Raw genomic sequence first — 26,848 nt, 5'->3', positions numbered from 1 at the left:
TAAAGCTGTGTGTCGTGCAGTCATCAAGGGTACACGAGTGGGCCTTCGGCTCCGAAAGCCACTATCAATGATGTATCGTTGAATGGTTCGCACGCTGACAGCATTGAAATCTGCAGCAGTGTGCGGAAGGGTTGCGCTTGTGTCACGTTGAACGATTCTCTTCTGTCGTCGTTGGTCCCGTTCCAGCAGTTTTTTCCTGCCGCCCGATGTCGGAGATTTGATTTTTTACCGAATTTCTATCAACGGCTCACTCGTGAAACGGTCGTACCGGAAAATCCTCGCTTCATCTCCACCTTGGAGATACTGTGTCCCATCGCTCGTTCGCCGGCTATAACATCACGTTCAGACTCACTTAAATCTTTATAACCTGACATTGTAGCAGCAGTAACCGATCTAACAACTGCGCCAGACACTTGTTGTCTTATTATACGTTTCCGACTGCAGTACCGCATTCTAGCTGTTTAAGTATCTCTGTATTTGAATACGCATGCCTATACCAGTTTCTTTGGCGCTTCAGTGTATATGAACTGAAACCTGGCCCTAGTTTCTATGGTAAAGGAAACGCGCAATGGAAATCTAACCACCAGACTTCAGATCGACTGATCAGTGTTCCCAGTAATTTTCGCTCACAGCGTACATGACGTCAGTGATGACAGGAGCAAAGATGGTGTGCTGATATTCACATTGGGGAAAAATTTACCAACTAAATTGAATTTTGGAGGATATTTATTTTACAGATTTGAGCATACTTCTGAACTGCGTTAAACGTGGAACGCATATCAAGTCCTAAGGCTATGCTTTTTACCAACTAAATTGAATTTTAGAGGATATTTATTTATAAATTTGAGCATACTCCTGAACTGCATTAAACGTGGAACGCATATCAAGTCCTAAGGCTATGCTTCCGTAAGAGGAAGCTGTGATAATCATTGTTAATCAGCGAGGATGACGCTAGGTCAGGGGTGAAACATGGGTGCACGTACGCTCACACGTGAAGTCTCAGACATTCACAGAATTGCCGAAGGCAATATTCACCATTTCCCAGCCAACGTTAAGGTGACGAAACTTGTTTGTGCCTCGCATTAGAAAGAAAATACAAAACGTAATGAGAACCACGATACATGAAGTGAATCGTGACCAGGTAAAGTTCTGTCCCATCTGAATTTAGTTGAATGACAGCAAAATTATCACTCAGTCAAATGAATTTAAAGCTACAGGGAATTCCCAACCCGAAAAATCTGCGGTAATTCTCGTCCAAAACCACCGACTAAGTGCGACAGAAAGCAGAGCGACTCGTTTGCGACTCGACCCTACCGCGACTCGCTAACTTCTGTCCTAAAACTGGTGTGCCTTGCCACCGAGCACAAACGCCGACAAAACCTGGAGGGGGAAAACTGACTAATCAGCAAGACGAATTCTTTAGTGGTACCAAGCATCTCCCGGAATCAGAAGACAGAGACGAAGCCTTTTTACTCACTGACAAAGCCTAAAATCTGAACTAACGCATCCCTCGCGTATGTTTCCGAAAGAGCCAATCGAGAGGGTGCCCTTTGGAAAATCCGCACGTATGAGGCTCCGACATTCCGCCTGAGTTGTGTTTCTAACCACCTTTGAAATTTGAACTCCCTTGCCGTTTCTAGGCCCTATGCTGCGAAAGTAAACGAAGAAAGTCCACTTGAATTCACCCAGTTGCATACATTTAAAACTGCACCCACATTCATTCAAGCCAGCAATCTTCCATGTTTAGGACAGTTTTTTATATGTGCATGTTGAGCCTAATGAAAATGAAATACAGTCCATCTCGGTTCCCAGCGTGATCTTACCCCTGGCATGCAAGAATATTTTTAAAAAAAGCAGACTGAAAAAAGACACTCTACAGGACTCAATAAAACCACCAAATCATATGAACTGCCGCCTTTCAACCCCTTTGTTAAATCATAAAACTACTTAGATGCATTAGCCTTCTTTAATACTTTTCCATTAAAACAGAAAACTAAATCACAGACACCAGACTTTATTGCTTTCTAACTCAAAAAACAAATCTTATCCACCATAGTTGAGGTAGCTCAATAGAGACTTTAGATATGGTTTTTGATTTATTCCATGATGAAATTTGCTCTACAGCTCTAGATTTAAGGAATCTGTCAATATCAGCTTAACATTGTCCACAATAGATGCTGGCAGTGGATGTTGTGCTCATACGCCTGTCCCAAAAGCATATCTTCTGCTACTGACGACAGCTGCAAGGGCCAGTTGGCTAGAGGTAATGCAGGTAATTTTTATTTTTGTGGAAAAATAATCCATAGCACTTTTTTCATAGTTTCTAAATTATTTGTGATTCTTTCTGTGGCTAAACGGTAACGTTCTATAATTGGCATTTCACATTCACAGGAAACCGGAATATAGACATATCATCAGCTAAATACACACGCTGTTAGGAGAAACGAGATTTGCATACCCATCTGGCTTTTCAGATTTAGAATTCCCGTTGTCTGATACGGCTGCGTCATCTAAGAGACGTTGAACCCTTCTTACTAGACCGTGAAGCATCTCTATCAGGAGAGCAAGAGTCCGCTCCCGGGAGCTGAGTGGTAATGCCGGCACGGTAGCTCAGCGTCTTTGGTCAGAGGGTTAGTTACCCTCCGTAATAAAAAAAAAACTGAGTGAACAGATCAACGAAGAACCTGAGTGGGTGACATCGAACGTCCGCCCCGAACAAATTCTGCGTCGGAGATTTTCTCCGCTCAGGGACTGGTGTTGTGTTGTCCTGATCATCATCGTTTCATCCCCATCGAGTTGCAAGTCGCCGAAGTGGCGTCAAATAGGAAGACTGGCACCCGGCGAAAGGTCTAGCCGACGGGAGGCCCTATTCACACGACATTTACATTTTACGAGAGCAAGAGAAACGAAAAAGTTCCGCAAACCTGTTTCCATTTCAGAAAAAAACCTTGTGGTTTGATTTTTCTTCCTTTGTATGTACGGGAAAAGTCATCGTGAATTTATTGAATGGAATCATTCTTCCTAAAATGATGAACTTTGCCTAATACTTTTTAATACTACACAACTGGTCAATTTCTAATCTTTGTTATTTTCAAGTACAGGTCAATGTCACAGTGAAATAACCTCAGCACCTCTTACAGAGACGGGAGGAGTAAACTCCAGCAGGAAGGAATTACTCACTGAGTAGAATTAACTGTGTTACCTGTATCAGATTTCCCAAGGACAAGCAACCGGGAAGATTTTCAACGTCCATGCTAGGATAATTTCTAGGGTCCGATTCCCAGCTTGTATCAGTGACCTAATACTTAATTCAAAGGCACTACATAGAGGCAATATCTGAAGGTACCGAGGTTTATCGTAAACAAACGAACGTATCAAGAAAAAAAACGTAATACACATGCATACGATAATATACCGTAACAGTTCACGTGATTAATTACAGAGCCACCAGATATATTGCGAAGAAACTGAGGTAACGCAAATGAAGTAACAACAGAAAAAAATGCAATATATATGCCTGAAATAAAACGTCATTATAGCTTAGCCGAGTAAGTGAAAGTACCACAGACGACCTTTGTAGTCGTCTTCGATATCACTTATAGTAATCTCGTAATATTATGAAACTGCGGCAACTATAAATGATCGTATTTTACTGACCATAAGACGCATTTTTGTCTCCGAAATACTGCCTCCAGAATTCAGGTGCATCTTTTATTTGAAATTAATATAAAAACGCCCTGTATTTGATTGAAAATTCTCTACAATCCTAAAAATGGCCATATATTCAAAGCTGCGGGAAACCTATCTCTAACTGGAAACATTGGATTCAACTGGCAGCAGCAGTGCACCGATGCGACGAACATGAGTGTGGGGATTCACACACTAGCTAACACTGTGTCCCTCCCGCCCCGCCATCGCACGCCTGTTCCCATCCGCACAAAATGTTCAAAGTTTTGACATTTGCCTGTTCCCATCCGCATAAAATGTTCAAAGTTTTGACATTTGCCTGTTCCCATCCGCATAAAATGTTCAAAGTTTTGACATTTGCCTGTTCCCATCCGCATAAAATGTTCAAAGTTTTGACATTTGCCTCTTCCCATCCGCATAAAATGTTAAACAGTTTTGGTATTTATGTTGAGTTCCATGCACAGTGTTTGCGATAGTTTGGCTCTGAGCACTATGGGACTTAACAGCTGAGGTCATCAGTCCCCTAGAACTTAGAACTACTTAAACCTAACCAACCTAAGGACATCACACACATCCAAGCCCGAGGCAGCATTCGAACCTGCGACCATAGCGGTCACGTGGTTTCAGACTGAAGTGTCCTAGAGCCGCTCGGCCACAGCGACCGGCTGCGATAGTTTATTGGGATGAAGCCGAAGTGCATCTTCTCGGTAGCACATTGGACAACAGGTTACTATGGGGCCAGCGTGTACAAAGAGTTGCAGGCGAAGGCATGTGCTCTACATGTGAGACAGATGTAAGCGAGAATCCTAAGCGCTTGTTTATAGACAACATTTTACTGAGCAACGTATAGGTTTGATACCCTTAAGGGAAATGTTCAGTGCGAGAAGTAATTAGTGACACAAATGTCACTAATAAGAAATCGATTCCTCTGTATGGGCTGTGTTCACTTGGAGCAATTATTAACTGGGGCAATTATTTTTGCTCCGCTAGTAAAAATTTTGCTCCACTAGTAAAAATTATCAGCCTCAACATTGTATATTTCCTATTCGTTTAACGGTATTGCATACAAAACAAATGCAGTTTTGATATTTCAGCTTAATTTTTTGTGGGGGCTCCTTGAATTTAAAAGGATGAGAGGAATTACTTTTGCGTCTATGGCAAAAATTATGAACCTGAGACCAATTTATCTTCCATATATCTACCACTGTGACAACACATTCCATATGTCTACCACTGTAGCAGTTAGAAGGCAATCATTTTACTTATTTCAGTTTCGTTTCGTTTCGTTTTATTTTATTTTATTACAGGTGCATAAATATTTTAACCACAGAGTCCATGCGATCTTCTATTCTGATCAGGTACAGCTCAGTCAGATTGTTACACTGCCGTCTCCACGTGTCTTGAGTCTTGCAACACCGTAAGTTGTCAGACATTGCGGTGTACTTTCGTGTGGTTCGCAAACGGCGTCTACCCCACGACACCCGCAGCTTCGGCGCTTCCAGCGACCTGTACACGGCGGCGGCAGTGTCTCCTACTCAGATAACTGTAAGGCACCGAAAAAACGAGAGCACTAAGTGAAAGTTTACTGCTAGTCTTTGGGAACTTATAGGTGCTCGGACACCACTGCATACCTGTATGTAGTTCGCAAAAGGCTTCGACTCCGCCATGCCCGGGGCATTTTAGCTCCCAGCCACTTGTATATGGCAGTGGCGCAGTCCAAATACGTTCGTCTTCTGTAGCGTCGTGTCTACTCGCAGCGACCTGTCTCTGAAACTCTGTCCAAAGCTCCCAGAGTCCTTCCTTATATAGAGGTATGACAATCCTAAGTGTTGTTTCCGAGGAAATGTGTTCTGACGTCATTTCTTCACCCATTGTCAACTACAATTCGGCATGTGTGTATCGATACAACAAAACCATTCGTGACAGAAGAAGCGAGAAAATTTACACTGGCTCATTCATTCATTCTGTGTTGGATATCTAGATTGAAAACTTCGTGATTTTAGTCCCCAGATCGTTTTTACGTAACTTGCAGCTACTACTCTGTATATGGCATTATTAATCTCCTTATGCTGTCTAGAATCGCTCGAATGTGTTCCTCGCTTTTAACAAGGATTCGTACAAGCGCCACACATAATACTACGTACTTTTAATATCAGTGAGAGAGAAAGAACGGTTCTTAAGGCACCGTAGGGGTATTCGGATGATGTTACAATGGAACTTAACAGTCTTTACGGGTGGAGTTGGTTGGTGCTACAGGTTTATGAAGCGTCATGGACTTAGCATGCGAACCAAAAACAAAATATCTCAGAAAGTACCACGTAAGTATGAAGAGAAAATATAGTGTTTCCATTTCTTTATTATACAACATCGAAACAAAACCACTGTGGAACTAAACCAGATATCGAATATGGAGGAAACTCCTCTGACATTTGATGTCCCGAGTAACAGAGCTGTCGCCATGAATGGTGCTAAAACTGTAACTATAAAAACAAGTGGACATGAAAAAATGCACTACACTGTTGTCCCCTCACGCTGTGCTGACGATGCTAAGCTTAATCCAGTGATCATTTTCAAGCACTATACAATGTCAGAACCTTCTGAAATACCGCCTGGTGTTGTTGCTCACGAACAGGACAAGGACTGGATGGACGAGGCTTGTATGAAATTATGGATTAATAGAGTGTGGGAGAGAAGGAAAGGTGCTTTACTAAAAATGCGATCTCTTCTTATCCTGGATCAGTATGGTAGCGGCTGGAAAAATTCTGCGAAAGATAAATCGAGATAGTGACGACGTACAGAGTTTGCTGTTATTCCAGGAAGACTTACTTCACAATTACAACCTCTTGATGTCTCGGTAAATAAATCACTTAAAGTGTATATGAGAGAGGAATGGAACAAATGGATGACAGATGAAGCCCAACATCAATTCACAAGGGAGATTTAACGCGACCTTCAGTCAAACAAGTGTGTCAGTGGATAAAACAGTCGTGGTCTAGAGTGAATGGCTACATTATTGTTAAATCTTTCAAGAAGTGCGGCATAAGTAACGCTCTTGATGTCAGTGAAGAGCAACTCATATATGATGAGGACAACGATCAGAACGAAAAGGAAGAGGGAAAGAAGAAAGTTCAGATGACGATTTTCAGGGACTTATGTTATTTAAAAAAAAAAAAAAAAAAAAGCTTAAAAGTTGAGGTGCGTCTAACAGCCCTTAGTCCGTAAAATACGCTATACAGCTCAAGCACAGAGACAAGAATCAACAAAATAATTCCTAGAAGTTGCCAAAATATACACTTAATGAAAAGTCGCCAAAAATAACGAACCGTGGGACCTATACAGCTGTCGTCTTAGGTTCCCTCCTAACCTCACCCTCCGAAATCGTGCCATATTTGGAAAAAACAATCAAATATTTGTGAGAACCAAGATATAAACATCATTGCAGATGATTTCACCCACAGCATTGTGAGCTGCGCTCTTAGGTTCCTGCCCAACTTCACCATCGGAAATCATGTCATATATAGAAATAAGTAGCCAAACAGTTTTGAGCCCCCCCCCCCCCCCCATGAACCATGGACCTTGCCGCTGGTGGGGAGGCTTGCGTGCCTCAGCGATACAGATGGCCGTACCGTAGGTGTAACCACAACGGAGGGGTATCTGTTGAGAGGCCAGACAAACGTGTGGTTCCTGAAGAGGGGCAGTAGCCTTTTCAGTAGTTGCAGGGGCAACAGTCTGGCTGATTGACTGATCTGGCCTTGTAACAATAACCAAAACGGCCTTACTGTGCTGGTACTGCAAACGGCTGAGAGCAAGGGGAAACTACAGCCGTAATTTTTCCCGAGGGCATGCAGCTTTACTGTATGGTTAAATGATGAGGCGTCCTCTTGGGTAAAATATTCCGGAGGTAAAAAAGTCCCCCATTCGGATCTCCGGGCGGGGACTGCTCAAGAGCACGTTGTTATCAGGAGAAAGAAAACTGGCGTTCTACGGATCGGAGCGTGGAATGTCAGATCCCTTAATCGAGCAGGTAGGTTAGAAAATTTAAAAAGGGAAATGGATAGGTTAAAGTTAGATATAGTGGGAATTAGTGAAATTCGGTGGCAGGAGGAACAAGATTTTTGGTCAGGTGAATACAGGGTTATAAATACAAAATCAAATAGGGGTAATGCAGGAGTAGGTTTAATAATGAATAAAAAATAGGAGTGCGGCTAAGCTACTACAAACAGCATAGTGAACGCATTATTGTGGCCAAGGTAGACACGAAGCCCACGCCTGCTACAGTAATACAAGTTTATAAGCCAACTAGCTCTGCAGATGATGAAAAAATTGATGAAACGTATGATGAGATAAAAGAAATTATTCAGATAGTGAAGGGAGACGAAACTTTAATGGTCATACGTGACTGGAATTCGAGTGTAGGAAAAGGGAGAGAAGGAAACATAGTAGGTGAATATGGATTGGGGGTAAGAAATGAAAGAGGAAGCCGTCTGTTAGAATTTTGCACAGAGCATAACTTAATTGTAGCTAACACTTGGTTCAAGAATCATAAGAGAAGGTTGTATACATGGAAGAATCCCGGAGATACTAAAAGGTATCAGATAGATTATATAATGGTAAGACAGAGATTTAGGAACCAGGTTTTAATTTGTAAGACATTTCCAGGGGCAGATGTGGACTCTAACCACAATCTATTGGTTATGAACTGCAGATTAAAATTGAAGAAACTGCCAAAAGGTGGGAATTTAAGGAGATGGGACCTGGATAAACTGACTAAACCAGAGGTTGTACAGAGTTTCAGGGAGAGCGTAAGGGAACAAATGGCAGGAATGGGGGAAAGAAGTACAGTAGAAGAAGAATGGGTAGCTCTGAGGGATGAAGTAGTGAAAGCAGCAGAGGATCAAGTAGGTAAAAAGATGAGGGCTAGTAGAAATCCTTGGGTAACAGAGGAAATATTGAACTTAATTGATGAAAGGAGAAAATATAAAAATGCAGTAAATGAAGCAGGCAAAAAGGAATACAAAAGTCTCAAAAATGAGATCGACAGGAAGTGCAAAATGGATAAGCAGGGATGGCTAGAGGACAAATGTAAGGATGTAGAGGCTTATCTCGCTAGGGGTAAGATAGATACTGCCTACAGGAAAATTAAAGAGACCTTTGGAGAAAAGAGATCCACTTGTATGAATATCAAGAGCTCTGATGGAAACCCAGTCCTAACCAAAGAAGGGAAAGCAGAAAGGTGGAAGGAGTATACAGAGGGTCTATACAAGGGCGATGTACTTGAGGACAATATTATAGAAATGGAAGAGAATGTAGATGAAGATGAAATGGGAGATACGATACTGCGAGAAGAGTTTGACAGAGCACTGAAAGACCTGAGCCGAAACAAGGCCCCAGGAGTAGACAACATTCCATTAGAACTACTGACGGCCTTGGGAGAGCCAGTCCTGACAAAGCTCTACCATCTGGTGAGCAAGATGTATGAGACAGGCGAAGTACCCTCAGACTTCAAGAAGAATATAATAATTCCAAACCGAACGAGGTGGCGCAGTGGTAAGACACTGGACTCGCATTCGGGAGGACGACGGTTCAATCCCGCGTCCGGCCATCCTGATTTAGGTTTTCCGTGATTTCCCTAAATCACTCCAGGCAAATGCCGGGATGGTTCCTCTGAAAGGGCACGGCCGACTTCCTTCCCCATCCTTCCCTAATCCGATGAGACCGATGACCACGCTGTCTGGTCTCCTTCCCCAAAACCAACCAACCAACCAATAATTCCAATCCCAAAGAAAGCAGGTGTTGACAGATGTGAAAATTACCGAACTATAACTTTAATAAGTCACAGCTGCAAAATACTAACGCGAATTCTTTACAGACGAATGGAAAAACTGGTAGAAGCCGACCTCGGGGAAGATCAGTTTGGATTCCGTAGAAATATTGGAACACGTGAGGCAATAATGACCCTACGACTTATCTTAGAAGAAAGATTAAGGAAAGGCAAACCTACGTTTCTAGCATTTGTAGACTTAGACAAAGCTTTTGACAATGTTGACTGGAATACTCTCTTTCAAATTCTGAAGGTGGTAGGGGTAAAATACAGGGAGCGAAAGGCTATTTACAATTTGTATAGAAACCAGATGGCAGTTATAAGAGTGGAGGGGCATGAAAGGGAAGCAGTGGTTGGGAAGGGAGTGAGACAGGGTTGTAGCCTCTCCCTGATCTTATTCAATCTGTATATTGAGCAAGCAGTAAAGGAAACGAAAGAAAAATTCGGAGTAGGTATTAAAATCCATGGTGAAGAAATACAAACTTTGAGGTTCGCCGATGACATTGTAATTCTGTCAGAGACAGCAAAGGACTTGGAAGAGCAGTTGAACGGAATGGACAGTGTCTTGAAAGGAGGATATATGACGAACATCAACAAAAGCAAAACGAGGATAATGGAATGTAGTTGAATTAAGTTGGGTGATGCTGAGGGAATTAGATCAGGAAATGAGACACTTAAAGTAGTAAAGGAGTTTTGCTATTTGGGGAGCAAAATTACTGATGATGGTCGAAGTAGAGAAGATATAAAATGTAGAGTGGCAATGGCAAGGAAAGCATTTCTGAAGAAGAGAAATTTGTTAACATCGAGTATAGATTTAAGTGTCAGGAAGTCGTTTCTGAAAGTATTTGTACGGAGTGTAGCCTTTATGGAAGTGAAACATGGACGATAAATAGTTTAGATAAGAAGAGAATAGAAGCTTTCGAAATGTGGTGCTATTGAAGAATGCTGAAGATTAGATGGATAGATCACATAACTTGTGAGTAGGTATTGAATAGAATTGGGGAGAAGAGGAGTTTGTGGCACAACTTGACGAGAAGAAGGGACCGGTTGGTAGGATATGTTCTGAGGCATCAAGGGATCACAAATTTAGCATTGGAGGGCAGCGTGGACGGTAAAAATGGTAGAGGGAGACCAAGAGATGAATACACTAAGCAGATTCAGAAGGATGTAGGTTGCAGTAGGTACTGGGAGATGAAGAAACTTGCACAGGATAGGGTAGCATGGAGAGCTGCATCAAACCAGTCTCAGGACTGAAGACCACAACAACAACAACAACAACAACAGTTTTGAGAACCCAGATTATAAATGCATCTGTTAATCGTTCCAGTTGCAGAAATTGAAGCTGTTCTCTCAGGTATCTGTCTAACTGCAGTCCCTGAATTCGCGACATTTTTATAACAAACAACACGGTTACGCTAGTTACTAAGTCAATCAGAAATAACATTTAATAACAGGCGATTTACATGCTTCGCATCGTAAACTCATGACGTTACGCAGGACGTCACTGGACAAGGTAGGCGGGTGGAATCGGGCACTAGAATTGACCCCCGTCCCGTAAGTCTGTGTGCCTCTTATGATTTTTTTTCTAACGTATGTGTTATCTTTATATGTGGCTGTTCGTATAAGATGGAATAACTTGGAGGTTGCATTTCTCATCTTGAGGAGTTACAAAGTCAGCTAACACATTACCTGATAAAAATTTAAAACAACCTTTCATGAGCAAAGACATTAACAGAATGCCAGTTAAAGGATTCTCCGCTCCTTCTATGGAAATACGACAGTAGTAACGGCAACGCTTCGAAGCCCAACGCAATAGTGGTCGAATAGTAACCGATGTCAGCTCAGTTTTCGCTAGCTTGTCTGCAAAATCAAATAACATCGCTGACGGTGCCGTCGATTAACAGTACATTGCCACTATAGATATGCTCTCTGCTTCACTCAATCGTTCTTAGTTGCGTTCGCTGAACACGTCGTTGGTTTCTTGTGCGTCTTGAAAATTACGTCACCCGATTGTTCGCCACTGGCTGCTGACTGCCAAACATGTGGAGACGCTATTTAATTATTCAACACGTTTTAAACCATTTTGTAATAATTCTTGATAGCCCTTTGACAATGTAAGAACGCTCTTAAGTATTATTTTACGTCAACTTAATTTTAATCCCAGCAGGAAACACAGCGACTAACTGCACTCGACCTTGTACGTCTCACTTGGTCGACAACCAGCGTACGACAACCTTCATTCGAAGCTCAAGACAGAGTTCCTTGCTTAGCGCAAAGCGCTATTACTGGCTCCCAGACACTGATACCAAATACTTTATTTCCCGTGAGCTTCAAAGACTGCCAATTTAACCAAAGTGTTTGCCGTCTATTCTTGATACAGTATACCAGCTTCGTATAACTTCAGCAATAACTGGTTCACGAAATGTAATTCGAATTTGAAAATGGTTATTTGACGGATGAAACGCAGCCTTTGTCTACGGTAGCTGATGAGTTTCAAGAACTATAGAAACTGACTAAAAATTCGAGCCCAGTGTAGTCAATAAAATTTATGTGAGAATCGACAGATAACCTTAACAGTTAAATACACGATACGGTGGAAACTGTAGAAGTGTTTAAGTGCTGAAGACGAAACGGGATGAAACATTAGGTTGAGGAATTACTTTTCCCACTATCGTCTAATGAAGAAAATACGAGTGTAAGGAAAATCACCGACTTTGTGCCTGGGTTGAAGAGTTCTCACGCTGTATGTACTCCTTAACCTAAAGGAATTTTCAGACGTGGTAGTAGTCTCGAGCGTACCCAACGCGATTATTGTGGGACCATTGCCGTTCTTAAAATTCTAAATGCAAATGACGCAGTGGATAACGTCAGAAGCTTGGCGAGGGTAATAGGCGACGATAATGCTGTTATAGCAAGAGAATTTGCAACGCCACAAAACTGTAACGAAATCCAGGAAGACGTGCCACGTATTTTAGCATGGGACAAGAACTGGCAGTTAACAACCAATCACTCATAATTTTTATTTTTTTTATTTTTACTCATCTTTCATTCCCTGCTAAAAAACGAGAGGCCGGACCCTTGTAGAACTTATTATTTTGAGTCATGTCAGTCTTCCATTGCGGAATAATAACTTGTCTCAACTGTCCCACTTGTGCATCAAAGTAATCACGTCAACAAAAGCTTCACTTAGGCTTGTAGGGAACGACAGTGTTTAGTCGTCTGTGGTCCGTGTATTCGTGCCTTGCGTCAGTGATGTCATCAGCTTCCGCATTAATACGTTGAACTTTCTGCCACGACGGTAGGCAACAATGCTATATATTTCTGCGAACCGGTAAGCATTTACTTCACAATTAAATGAAGAATAGGGAGAAGGTTGGTATGATTTCTGTATTGAAATCGGTAAGTATAAAAGATGTCATTTTGATGGGTGCATATTCCTGGAATCAGTTTCCTGAACTACCGTTTCTGAAGTCATGGAAAACATTATGGCGTGCTAGTTGTGTTTCCACCACTGAAGTTTGTGAAGAGTTCACCTCTAAATTCCTTGATATATTAGCAAACACTCCTGGTTGTTCAGGTGTAGATGATAGAGACGTATCTGGATGCAGAAAGACAGTGATGTTCGTTACAGCACGATGACCGATGACGAAATTTCTATTGTGGCCTGATGTAGTACAGAGAACAACAGTGATTACGAAGTGGACAACCCAAGTGGCGCTTCAGGGGAAGAAATACTGCCTCATGCTGTGGTAGTGAAACAAGCTGCATTTTATTGCAAGCTGCGCTATGACTACTAGAGCCTCCAATTTTCTAACTGTATGCAGGCCGTAGTGCTTTACACAGACCTCTTAATAAGTTTCAAGGCCCCCACCCCGCAGCAGAACTGTACTAATCCGTTGAGGCCGAGGACACTGTTGCCGACACAGCACAACATGGAAGGGAGGCTGCATGGGGTTCTTTTGCCTGCGCTTTGATATTATGTTTCATTTACTTACTGCAATCATAATTAATTTTTAAAGGAAATATAGGAATTTTGAAGCAGGAAATTATAAATTTATAGCATATTTCAAGAAGAGAACAAAACGAAGACAGGAGATAGTGGTTACAGATATCCCTTCACCAACACCAACCGACGAAGATGACTTCCTAGTGAACTTCAATGGCCCTATGTGGGGAAACCCATGTTAGCATTATCCGCACAGACATCACTCTTCAGGAAAATTCGATGTGGTGTGAGTACTGTAAGACCTTAGGTACACACACCATCAGATTATTTAACTTGTCGCTCTAACGAAGTAGGCGAGTGTCGGCAATATGTCTCGTGGTCTTATCGTGGCGTGTTTATCTTCTGCCGTTATGTCAGACGATAGAAATGCCACTTGCACGCTTAGAGTAGCAGATTGACGGTGACCAACTTTAAACAGAACTTGATTAATTTTCACACACATTTATTAAAATAATAAGCATAAATATAACTTAACTTCGTTCTGGATGCTATTTACAATTGACAATCTGAAGTTCCTCTGGTCTTGGTACGTCAATCTTATTCTCACATATCTCTGATACTTGTCAAAGTGTCTATTCATTTATCTTCGTGGCTATTTACATGAATATGGAAATCTTATTAGGCGCAGACTGAAACTTGACTATAGACGGGTGCAGACAAATGCAGACTGACTAATCGGAGGTCTGTACACTCGTTATAATACCTCGCGCGTTCAGGTATCACTGCGCGAGTGTGATCCGCGAGGAGAAAAGGTTCCACGTTAGCAGCAATCTCATTGGCTGCGTTACATATTAATACACGGATCGGCGGAAGCAGAATTTGGTCCGTCTCTATGACAGCGCCATCTCGTAGTGCGGAGACGGACGAGCGCTGCGCCTGCGCTGTTGTGCTTAGCGGGGCGCGCTCTAGTGGGAAAGTTGTGTACGCGCTGAGTACGCGGAACTATGTACACAACACTCGATTTGTTCAGTCCTTTAGGATCTAATGTAAAATAATTACATCGGTGTTGTTTGTTAGCAGGCTGTGGGTGTTAGGTTTGTCAGGTTAAAAAGCTACTACTACTATGTTAGTAAGTAAACACATTTTGCGTGGCTTTGGAACAATATCCTTCCGCGATCTAGTCTGATTAATATATTACGTGGCTCGAGAAAAAATTATAACTAATAGCTACACTAATTATTAATCTTGTAAATATATATATTTGTACAAAAAATAGTGTACTTGTGTACTTGTTAAATTTTTATATATTGCGTAATATTCATGATGTGTCGCTGTGGTGTATTAACTCTGTTTGAATTACCAATGTGTGTTCGTATGTTACTCTATATTACACTGATATTCCATTCATATTATTACGTTTACAATGATGTGCTCATTTACGGAACCGCTGGAAAAACTTACGGCTTACATAGAACGTCAGCCAGAAACAACTCCATCCGAACTGATGTTAGTGAAACGGCTGTGTGATCGTACTGCTCTGAAACGCCAAACTAGTTCGAAAAAGAGAAAAAAAAACACTTACACACTATTTCACTAACTAAACGTGAGTAGACTGCAGTAGCTATAGAGTTTAAGGGCCCGAAAGGTTTTTCTTGTTAGTGCACAAATAATAGGTCTGTATATTGTAGTACGTTTTAGAGTTTTTGGATTTAGTGGAATACATCCGGATTATTCGAATTTTCGGTAATCCAGATGACATCCGGTTCCACTCAGTCCGGATAAACGAGGCTCTTGTGTACTAACAAGCACGTACATACATTCTCTACAGCGCGGGAGGGCAACTGAAGTGCCGCAGGCCGTATCCGATCCATGATTGACTTCAGCTCTGCCCGCTGAAGAAATTCGTAGAATAGAGAGCGAGGCACTCGCATTCGACTCCACTCAGTAACTATATCCGAATACTTCCACCAACGGTCGGCTCGCCTCGGGTTTGCACTTCATGACGCCGAGTATTGAAAATTTTGCTCATTGAGCGCATGCGCATTGTCGTTTCGTTTCTAGCCTGAGTGCAAATTTATAGACCATCTGCTCATGTGCGTGCGAAGAGTTGGCGAAACAGCTCACTGCCGTGAAGGTGTGCAGGGAGAAGTATTTTCGCCTCTGGATCACTGCTGACAGCAAACACGTTATTAAAAGCTTACTGCCGACGTCTGTGCTACCACAATGACAGATCACAAACGGTGGTAGTAGGCGACAATGGCAAAAAAAATAGCGATTACTCGCGAAATGTGCCGATTTGATCAACGGCAGCAGGGGCTACAGCCTGGCGGAGAAGCTAGTTATCTATTGCCGGTTCACGCATAAAGCTCTGAGCTAGCTGTTCGTTAATTTCGTGCATTTCCATACGTCTTTGTTGAGTTCATTCGCAAAGTAAGAAAAGTAGATGCAGCTAAATCTTCAGGGGAAGTGGACAAAGGATTATTTCTTTACCATGTATGAAGATAAACCTATCTGCTTGTTGTATAGTAAATCACTATCTGCTGTGAAGGAATATCATATGAGAAGGCACTTTTTATGGAAAACATTAATAGATGACATCTTACAGAAGAACTGCAGAAAGACAAAGTAAAAATATTAATTTACAATTTGAACGAGCAACAGCAAATGTTTCTCAACCCTAGGACACAGGGCGACAATTCGGTTAAAGCTAGTTTTATAATAAATAGAAAAAGTGACAAATCGTTAAAGCCTTTTTCTGAATGCGAACTAGTGAAGAAGTGACTCTTAGAGATTGTAGACGTACTGTCTGCTATATATGTAAAGAAGACAGTCCGTTTCTTCGTTTGTTTGTAAATCGTACGAATCTATAGTTTTTTCTGTTCTCAATGAAAGTTTGCACACGTTACCTTCAAGACCAGAGGAAGGTCATTGTCTACGTAAGGTTTCATAATCTGACCTGGAACATATATGGATGTAATATATAAAGCGGTAAAGCTGTTACCAAAAATATCTGCCGGCCAAAGTGGCCGAGCGGTTCTGGCGCTACAGTCTGGATCCGCGCGACCGCTACGGTCGCAGGTTCGAATCCTGCCTCGGGCATGGATGGGAGTGGTGTCCTTAGGTTAGTTAGGTTTAAGTATTTCTAAGTTCTAGGGGATTGATGTCCCCTAGTGCTCAGAGCCATTTGAACCATTTGAACCAAAAATCTCTAAAAGTTATTAGCCGATTTACCTCAAATTTCTACACAATCCGCTAATGAATATTTGAGTGGAGATACATTTAGCATATTTCAATGTACACAATATATAAATATAAAACATGTAAAGGAGAAACGTTCTTACCAGACATCTCAAAAGTACTTGACCGATTTACGTCAAGGTTCTTCGCAGATTTACTTCAAATTTCTACATTCAGAGGAAACAATGTAGAAAATTAAGAAAAATTAAAAGCCTAACAAACGAAATATATCGTTGTAGACGGACTGTAATTCCTGTTACGAGAATAAATTACAGTGGCAATACAAGTCTTGAAGATAGTACTATTAGGCGTAACTAGATCGTGGGACAAGGGAAAGCTCGAGAATTTGACAGAAAAATGATTGCAAACTCTTCGTTATTGATTAGTTGCCGCTGTAACATATGACTTAAACACTAGAAGATATTGCAGTCCGTGTTTCACAGTTTTTTTAATAATTACAATCCATAGTGCAATACAAATGCGAAGGCACGTCACGGATATGATACCAAAAATGTCACTAGATCGTAAGACCGATGAGATCGACCAGAACCCGAGATTGCGGAACTGTCACGTGAACTGTTCGAACACTTCGAGTCGTGCTCAATCACAGCCCTACTTGAAACTGTGAAAAGAAGATGACAACGAGATACTTATCGCAAAATGTAACGATAGATGGCGCCACTAATCAACTTTTCATATAGGTGAAGATTCCGCTGACACCCAGTGAGTCAAATACGCCCTTCGATTTAAAGCGGTTGCAGTTTCCCATGCGGCTTGCATTCGCTATGAATATCAACAAGGCACAGGGCTAACCATTTTGAGTGCCAGATATTAAACATCCCTGGTAACGCGGTGCACTGCAACCGGTATCCCAATAAAGGAAACTATTTCCATCTAGTGTTTATCGAGACGAGCAGTTGTTCGACGACTTAGTATGATGGGTGATAATATTTAAAAAAGTTTGTGTAATCGTGCTGCCTTATTCAAGGCTTTGCAATCCCTTCGGACGAGAGCAGTGATTTGTCACACACAGGTCAGCAGTTTTCGTTCGCTGTGTAGATGTGGAGCGCAATACAGCGGGAGAATTATTAGCGTTACAGCCTTTGAAAGTGACCACTACTGGAGAAGATATTTACGAAAAGCGAAAACAATCATCAAAACGTTCCGTCATCAGTGGAGTCAACTTGCTGCAGTTTGTTCTGATGGGGCTCCTGCTGTCATTAGTTTGCGAAAAGGTTTTACTAGAATATGAAATAAGAAGTCTGCTGAATTTAATATTAAGAAAGCTAATTTAAGAATTCATCACTGCACATTTCATCACCAAAGACCGTGTGCGGTCCACGAGCTCATGTAAGTATATATATCACGTCGGCGGTTCACTAAAGATTGCTTCCGACTGCTCTACTGGATGTAATATTTGGTAAAAAATGGTTCAAATGGCTCTGAGCACTATGGGACTTAACTTCTAAGGTCATCAGTCCCCTAGAACTTAGAACTACTTAAACCTAACTAACCTAAGGACATCACACACATACATGCCCGAGGCTGGATTCGAACCTGCAGCCGTAGCGGTCGCACGGTTCCAGACTGTAGCGCCTAGATTCGCTCAGCCACTCCGACAGGCGGTAAAAACTTCGTTTGTTTTCGACAACCTGTTTAGACAAACTTTACTGTCATTTTTTGGTCTTCAAAAATTTTTGTTACAAACTGTGTTGCTTGTGAGTTGGAATCTGATGCCAAGTTGTCATATTAGTGGATAAAATATAGCACGTTATACAAAGGAGTATCAGAAAACAAACATTTACAATAGAAAAAACCGGCTTGTGCACATGACCATGTCCGTATATGTAACGCTCACAGATGATTTGTAAGTTTTGAAAACCACAATATACAGTAAAATGCACATTAGCACATCTGTTTACGTTAGCTAGCCATGTTTCATTCCTTGATGTCCACTTCAGACGGCGAATATGGTACAACACAACCAGCTGTACCAATTGTACCATATCGTCGCCTAAAGTGGATCAACAATGAATGCAACATGTCAGGCTAACGTAATGAAATGTGCTAGTTTGCATTTTACTGTTATATTCTGATTTTCAAGATTTAGCAGTCATCTATCAGTGCTACATATGTGAACATGACCATGTGCACAAGGCGCTTTTTGAGTGTAAATGTTTTATTTCTGACAAAATTTTATATAATGTGCTACATTTCACCCATTAACGTGACAACTCAGCTTGAGGTTCCAACTCACAGTGAACAAGTTCTGTAATGAAAATTTCTGAAGACCAGAAGCTGACAGCAAAGTCTTTTGAAACCGGTTATCGAAAATAAAGAAGTATTTATGCGATCTTGGCTATAGTTTTTATTAAGTAAAGCAAATCGCTCCTTCTCATTTCTCAGTATGTCCTATTTTCGGATAGCTAAGGAAATCTAAGGTCAAGGGAGGTTAAAAATCAGCTGAAAGTTTCCAAAAATGACTACGGTATGAAAAAGATACAACATTTTTATACTGAAACTCAACACATTTCATTTAATTATTTATGTCAAGAAAACTTGTGCATTTTGGAGAGTGTACTAAAAGTGTGCGCAAGTTCAGATAGTGCGGTTCTTAATTTCGGAAAGGATAATTTCATAAGAAAAATTCAAAACAACAAACGTACAGGAATATTGTTTTGTTACAAAAAGTGATGCTGAGATATTCGAGTTTGATTACAATAATGATACACGTAGAACTGCATTGAGGCTATCATTTGCAGTTTTCGCATTTGTGCGTCTTCCAGCCCTGTTTCTCAGTCCCAGCGCACAGTTCATGTAGCCAACGCAAACATCCTAAACACCTTATCCTATCTCCTCCAGATTTATTTTCGCGGTATGGGACAGAATGATACACGCTTTCCTCATCTACGCCATCTTCATCGTCTGTCGAGACAAGTGAACAGAACTTTCGAAATTATCAGTAGATGATAACTCACATGTCGGTTTTCATTGTCTCCTACTCATTTTAGCCACTTTCTTGTTCTACTGGATAGTTTTTGGGTGGTTTGGTGTTCTCCCTTTTTTGAAGATTCTCCTAGGTCTTCTAAAATTGCCGTGTTGAACTTTAACTTCTCTTGAGCTGAATGCTCTTGCTAAAGTACAGTTCTACCAGTCCTATAGTCCAGTTTCCTCTCCAAGTTTACTGCCTTTACGTAATCTAATAGTGTAGATTCTGTCACTTTAAACACTTTGGACGCTTTTAACAATCCTATTTCCTTGTTTCTAAGGATTTCCATTGTCATCCTCATATGTTCCTCTGCTCAACACTTTCTCTTCTTCTCATCCACCTTCTGAAACAAAATAAAAAATGAAATCTATAAAAGGGCGCATTTGTCAGATGCTCAAAATTAGGTAGCCTAGCAGTATCCGAAATTAGACCAGTAGATGACAGCAATGTTGTCGAAACCGGTCGTCAAGAATAAATAAGTATTTATGCGATCTTGGCTATAGAGAGTTTTTATGAAGTAAAACAGTTCGTTCCTTCTCATTTCCCAACATGAAAAAAATTCAGTCTAATCATTGATGAATGGCATCAGCTGGATGCGGCATGCCACGAGAAACTAGTGTAGGGTAAGATACTTTATATCTAACGATATGGCTGGTTAAAAATCGGCTGAAAGTTCTCGAAAATGACTGATGAATGTAAAACATAAGCATGAAAGTGATGCAGTGATTGAGAGGGGTGTGAGAAAGAGTTGTAGACTATCCCAGATATTATTCAGCCTGTACAGCGAAGAAGCAGTAAACAAACCAAAGAAAAATTTGGAATAGGAATTAAAGGTCAGGGAAAAGACAAACTTGGCTGAAAAACAGGAACATGTAATGAATTGATTAAATCTTCCCGGGCTGCCATTCGGGTAGCTGCGTCGAAAATCCGCGACGTTTCGATGAGTGTCATTCTCATCATCTTCGCCAGAAGATGATGAGAATGACACTCATCATCTTCTAGAGAGAAAGCTTACATTCACATATGTAATGAATTATTATATCTATAACTGGAATGAAATTTTCACTCTGAAGCGGAGTGTGCGCTGATATGAATCTTCCTGGCAGATGAAAACCGTGTGGCAGATCCGACACTCGAGACCTTTACCTTTCGCGGACAAGTGCTCTACCCACTTTATTTAAACAATTTTTTCGTTACTTTTAGTTGCATTTGTTTGAGACGACGTTTCATGACACCCTTTGAAGTATATTGTTGATCCATTCACTGAGTTTACTAAAAAAAAAAAAAAAACACGCTGAGCTACCATGCGCGACTAGCGACCCGTCCTCACACCTTTACTTCCGCCAATACCTCGTTTCCTGCCTTCCAAGCTTCACAAAGGCTCTCCTGCGAAACTTGCGGAAGTAGCTCTCCCGGAAAATAGAATATTGCGGAGACAATGCCGAGTTCAAGGCTCGGTCAGGCACACAGTTTTGATCTGCCAGGAAGTTTCGGATCTAAAAGCTACTCGTAAGTGATATTTGACTAATAAATAAGATTAAAATATCACATCACTTGCCATGCACTTGTGATGCTTACGCTGTGTCTACAATATATATCGTTCAAGTGTTAGATATTACGAAAAAATCAGCAGCGAGCACGGAACGCGAATGATGCAATTAGTGTTTAGCAGGACACCAAACCGGGCAGGGTGGCGCAGTGGTCCTGTATTCTGGAGGACGACGGTTCAATCCCGCGTCCGGCCATCCCGATTCAGGATTTACGTGATTTCCTTAAACCGCTTCAGGAAAATGCCGGGATGGTTCCTCTGACAGTCCACGGCCGACTGCCTTCCCCATCCTTCCCTAATCCGATGAGACCGACGACCTCACTGTTTGGTCTCTTCCCCCAAGTCCACCCAGCAGAGGACACCAAAATGGCGGAAGCTCAAGGATTTAAGTTAGTGTCCAGATCGGCAGCGCTGTCCACACCTCCTGTTGCCTTGGTAATGGTCTCAGTTCGGAGAAGACGAGTAGGGTAAGGTGCCCTGCTTTCTGGTGGTGGTCTAATTCTGAATTACCAAGCCAACAGGCAGTGTTGTACGATTTCATCGTGTTATCCCCCGGAGGTGACTTTTTTCCAGTGGGCTTGCAGTTCACGAGCTGGCTGGATCACGCGCTGCATGTGGAGGCTGTTTAGTTTACCGTTTGCGCGGGTGGCGGCGGTAAGAGCGGGGCTAGGGTAGAGAGCCTGTGTACAGAGAGAGTGGCCATACGTGAAGTTGCCCGTGATTGGTTGATTAGCTTTGGCAGAAAAATGGCGCCAAACATCTCTCGCGCTTCCTATGTTCGCCGTGCTTTTGAGTTGAAATTCAGAGGACTTTTGGAAACGATTAAAAGGTATTTGAATTATTGAGAGACTTGTTATGCGTTGTGCATGCATGTTCGATTTAGTTGTATATCGTTTTTAGTACGTAATTAGCTTTTGAGATCTTAAATACGAGTTGAAATAATAAAGCGTTTTGTGATGAAGTCGGTAGGCCTACATGTTTGAAGTAAATACGTTAGTAATTGTACAGTATTGTTTTTTACATCTGTAATTCGTTCTGCAGACGTTTGTAAACGATGCCAGGTTGCGCTGCGTTTGGCTGTTCCAATAGAGGCGAAGATGGATTTCGCATGTTAGTATTTCCGCGCAATGAAGAAAAACGAAAGCAGTGGGCAGTCGCAGTCAACAGGGCTGACATAAATCAAACAGGAGCCTTGTGGAAACCAACCAAGTACTCTTATCTATGCGAAGGAAGTCGTTTTTGCTTTTTACTACATTTAAAACAACTTGCAATATACATAGTTAAATTTGAAAACAGACCTGTAAATTGGCTGTGTGAAAATTATTATAACACATTTTTCTTATAAACATAGAATTAAAATGGGATTGTGTATGTAATGTGTAAGAATTTTGCTAAGCTGCAGACGTCATAATTACGTCCTTCAGTGTCATAGTTTTTTTTTTTAAAAAAAAAACAGTACTGTATTGAAGATTTCCACGAGTGTCATTTGATTTCTAGGCCAGGTAATCTGATTGTAGTTTTATAGCTATTTCATTAATGCTGTTAGGGCAGGACGTTTCCCAGATCGCTGTCTTCATTTTGTCGTGGTTGCTGAAACATTATTCGTAGTAAATAATTGTAGGTACTCTTACTGTGGGGTAGAAGGGATACGGTAGTTTTCTTGTTATACACTCCTGGAAATTGAAATAAGAACACCGTGAATTAATTGTCCCAGGAAGGGGAAACTTTATTGACACATTCCTGGGGTCAGATACATCACATGATCACACTGACAGAACCACAGGCACATAGACACAGGCAACAGAGCACGCACAATGTCGGCACTAGTACAGTGTATATCCACCTTTCGCAGCAATGCAGGCTGCTATTCTCCCATGGAGACGATCGTAGAGATGCTGGATGTAGTCCTGTGGAACGGCTTGCCATGCCATTTCCACCTGGCGCCTCAGTTGGACCAGCGTTCGTGCTGGACGTGCAGACCGCGTGAGACGACGCTTCATCCAGTCCCAAACATGCTCAATGGGGGACAGATCCGGAGATCTTGCTGGCCAGGGTAGTTGACTTACACCTTCTAGAGCACGTTGGGTGGCACGGGATACATGCGGACGTGCATTGTCCTGTTGGAACAGCAAGTTCCCTTGCCGGTCTAGGAATGGTAGAACGATGGGTTCGATGACGGTTTGGATGTACCGTGCACTATTCAGTGTCCCCTCGACGATCACCAGTGGTGTACGGCCAGTGTAGGAGATCGCTCCCCACACCATGATGCAGGGTGTTGGCCCTGTGTGCCTCGGTCGTATGCAGTCCTGATTGTGGCGCTCACCTGCACGGCGCCAAACACGCATACGACCATCATTGGCACCAAGGCAGAAGCGACTCTCATCGCTGAAGACGACACGTCTCCATTCGTCCCTTCATTCACGCCTGTCGCGACACCACTGGAGGCGGGCTGCACGATGTTGGGGCGTGAGCGGAAGACGGCCTAACGGTGTGCGGGACCGTAGCCCAGCTTCATGGAGACGGTTGCGAATGGTCCTCGCCGATACCCCAGGAGCAACAGTGTCCCTAATTTGCTGGGAAGTGGCGGTGCGGTCCCCTACGGCACTGCGTAGGATCCTACGGTCTTGGCGTGCATCCGTGCGTCGCTGCGGTCCGGTCCCAGGTCGACGGGCACGTGCACCTTCCGCCGACCACTGGCGACAACATCGATGTACTGTGGAGACCTCACGCCCCACGTGTTGAGCAATTCGGCGGTACGTCCACCCGGCCTCCCGCATGCCCACTATACGCCCTCGCTCAAAGTCCGTCAACTGGACATACGGTTCACGTCCACGCTGTCGCGACATGCTACCAGTGTTAAAGACTGCGATGGAGCTCCGTATGCCACGGCAAACTGGCTGACACTGACGGCGGCGGTGCACAAATGCTGCGCAGCTAGCGCCATTCGACGGCCAACACCGCGGTTCCTGGTGTGTCCGCTGTGCCGTGCGTGTGATCATTGCTTGTACAGCCCTCTCGCAGTGTCCGGAGCAAGTATGGTGGGTCTGACACACCGGTGTCAATGTGTTCTTTTTTCCATGTCCAGGAGTGTATTTGGTCGTTATTACAGTAGCCTACATTTAACATTACCTGATTTTTGTAATTTTTGTCGTTTGTTATCTACCAGAGGTATTCTATATATATGAAAGAAAGTCGTAAGCAGCTGTTTACTTGTGACATGCAAAAAGTTTGAAGACGTGTCAAGAAGTACTAATACGTCTCACAGTTTTTGCATGTCACAAATAAACAACTGCTTACGACTTTCATTCATCTGACGTAATACAGGTACGTTAAATCTTTATCGTTATGCACTTCCGACACAAAACAAATGCTATACACAATTTTTTTTATTTATGTTACTTTCATTGCAAGGAGATAAATGCAAGTAACGAATGATTTTTACAGCCACTGTATCAAATTTTCCTGTGCTGTACGTAGTATGCTACTATGAGTATATCATAGCTGTAAAGAAAGGCATTTCACGAATGATTTCGCCATATTGTCTTGTGCTTTTGCTTCGGTGAGTGTGTACTCCACTACTCCACTACTGGCCATTCAAAAGTCCCGCCCGCAGTTTGGCAGAAAAATGGCCGCCGTATCGTCCGGTTGCCCACTCTCTCCCTATACAGGCAGGCTCTCTAGGCTAGGGGAGTGAACGCCGCGGCGTGCCTGTTGCGCCCACAGAGCACAGAAACGCTCTGCGGCTGCGCCCCGCCGCGCCCGGACAGACTCGGCCGCCCGGCGCCTTATCGCCCATCGTGCGGGCCGACCGGCGCGCGCGGCAGTTAATAAACCCGTCCCACACCAATCGCCGGCCACCATCTTAAGTGGAAGAAAATGGAATCAACACTAGCTCACAAAATATCATCATTAAAGTGTGTGCGCGTCATTATCGGGAGTCGTGCGGTGCGCTGCGTGGCCGCCCCGTAATTGCCGCGGGCCGCCGCCAGGTGGCAGGCAAGCCGCCCTACCCCCAGCCACTGTCCGCGCATTCCACACGCTCCCTCTCGTTCGGGGTCTCTGCCTCGCCCAAAATGTGATCTCTGCTAAATAACAAGTTATTGAAACTGTTATAGATCTGCGAAACTCGGGTTTTTGTCTTCGGATTACTAATGCGAACTGCTTCGTTTCCAACGAAATCTTAAGTTTCGAATAAGAGAACGAATAAATTAAAACGGGGATACGTACCGAAAAGGAATTATCCAGGAAGCTATATTACGGGAGGAAAGCGAGGAAACAGTACCAATATCGAACTATTTGACACTCTGGAATAACTGTATGTCCACATGGGAAGTAACCTTCACTAAGCTTTCTGCTAGTGTCTGGTGTGTCTGGTGAGAGGTGGGGATGAGGCCTGGGAAGGCGGGGTGGGGTGGGGGGCAGGGGAGGTTAACCAGCAATAAACACAGATCATAACATACATTCCGTTCTACGTTACTTCCAGGAAACCTTTGGTACCATACAAGACCACTGCAAGTATAAATTACTTGTCTGATATTATGACGCTTCTTCGCAGACGACGTAGCTGACTATCGGCTGGGTGTGTGTGTTTGTCCTTAGGATAATTAAGGTTAAGTAGTGTGTAAGCTTAGGGACTGATGACCTTAGCAGTTAAGTCCCGTAAGATTTCACACACATTTTTGACTATCGGTAGAAGAACCTTTAGGGAATTATTATACTTAGAGACTGTCAGTGCATGAAAAAAACCCTGGTACTTAGACCTGCACGCTACCAAAACCACATCTACACCTAGATCTACAGCCATACCCTGCAATCACCGCGAAGTGCATGGCAGAGGTAATTTTTCACTGTACCAGTTATTAAGGCTTCTTCCCGTTCCATTCACGTGTGGAGCGCGGAAAAAATGACTGTTTGAATGCCTCTGTGCCTGCTGTTATTATTATAAACTTGTCCTCACGACCCCCATGTGAGCGATACGTAGGGGGTAGTATATATTCGTAGAATCATCACTTAAAGCCGGTTCATGAAACTTTTGTTAGTAGATTTTCTCGGAATGGTTTACATCTGTCTTCAAGAGTCTACCAGTTCAGTTTCCTCAGAATCACTGTAACACTCTGCCACTGGCTAAACAAGCTTGTGACCATTTGTGCTGCCCTTATGTGTATACGTTCAATATCACCCATTAGTCCTATTTGGCAAGGATTCCGCACGCTTGAGCAATTTTCTAGAACGTGTCACACCAGTCATTTGTCACCAATAGCATTTGTAAACGATTGCACTACCCAGCATTCTACCAATAAATCGGTCTATCGTCTGCTTTTCCCTTAAGTGAGTCATGTGATCATTCTACTTACACTCAAATATGTGTATGAGTTGCTGATTCCATCTGTGATTCACTGATATAGTGATAGGATACTACGTGTTTTTGTTTTGTGAAGTGCACAGTTTTACATTTCTGAACATTTAAAGCGCGCTGACAATCTTTGCTCCACTTTGGAATCTTATCAAGATCTGCCTGAATATTTATGCAGCTTCTTTTAGACAGTACTTCTTTATAGATAACTGCATAATCTGCAAAAAGTCTGAGGTTACTACTAATATAGCCCACAAGGTCATTAA

This window comes from Schistocerca serialis, chromosome 2, assembly GCF_023864345.2.
Source record: "Schistocerca serialis cubense isolate TAMUIC-IGC-003099 chromosome 2, iqSchSeri2.2, whole genome shotgun sequence".
NCBI lineage: Eukaryota > Metazoa > Arthropoda > Insecta > Orthoptera > Acrididae > Schistocerca > Schistocerca serialis.
The sequence above is the reverse complement of the archived record's forward strand: the minus strand, read 5'-3'. Positions refer to the sequence as shown.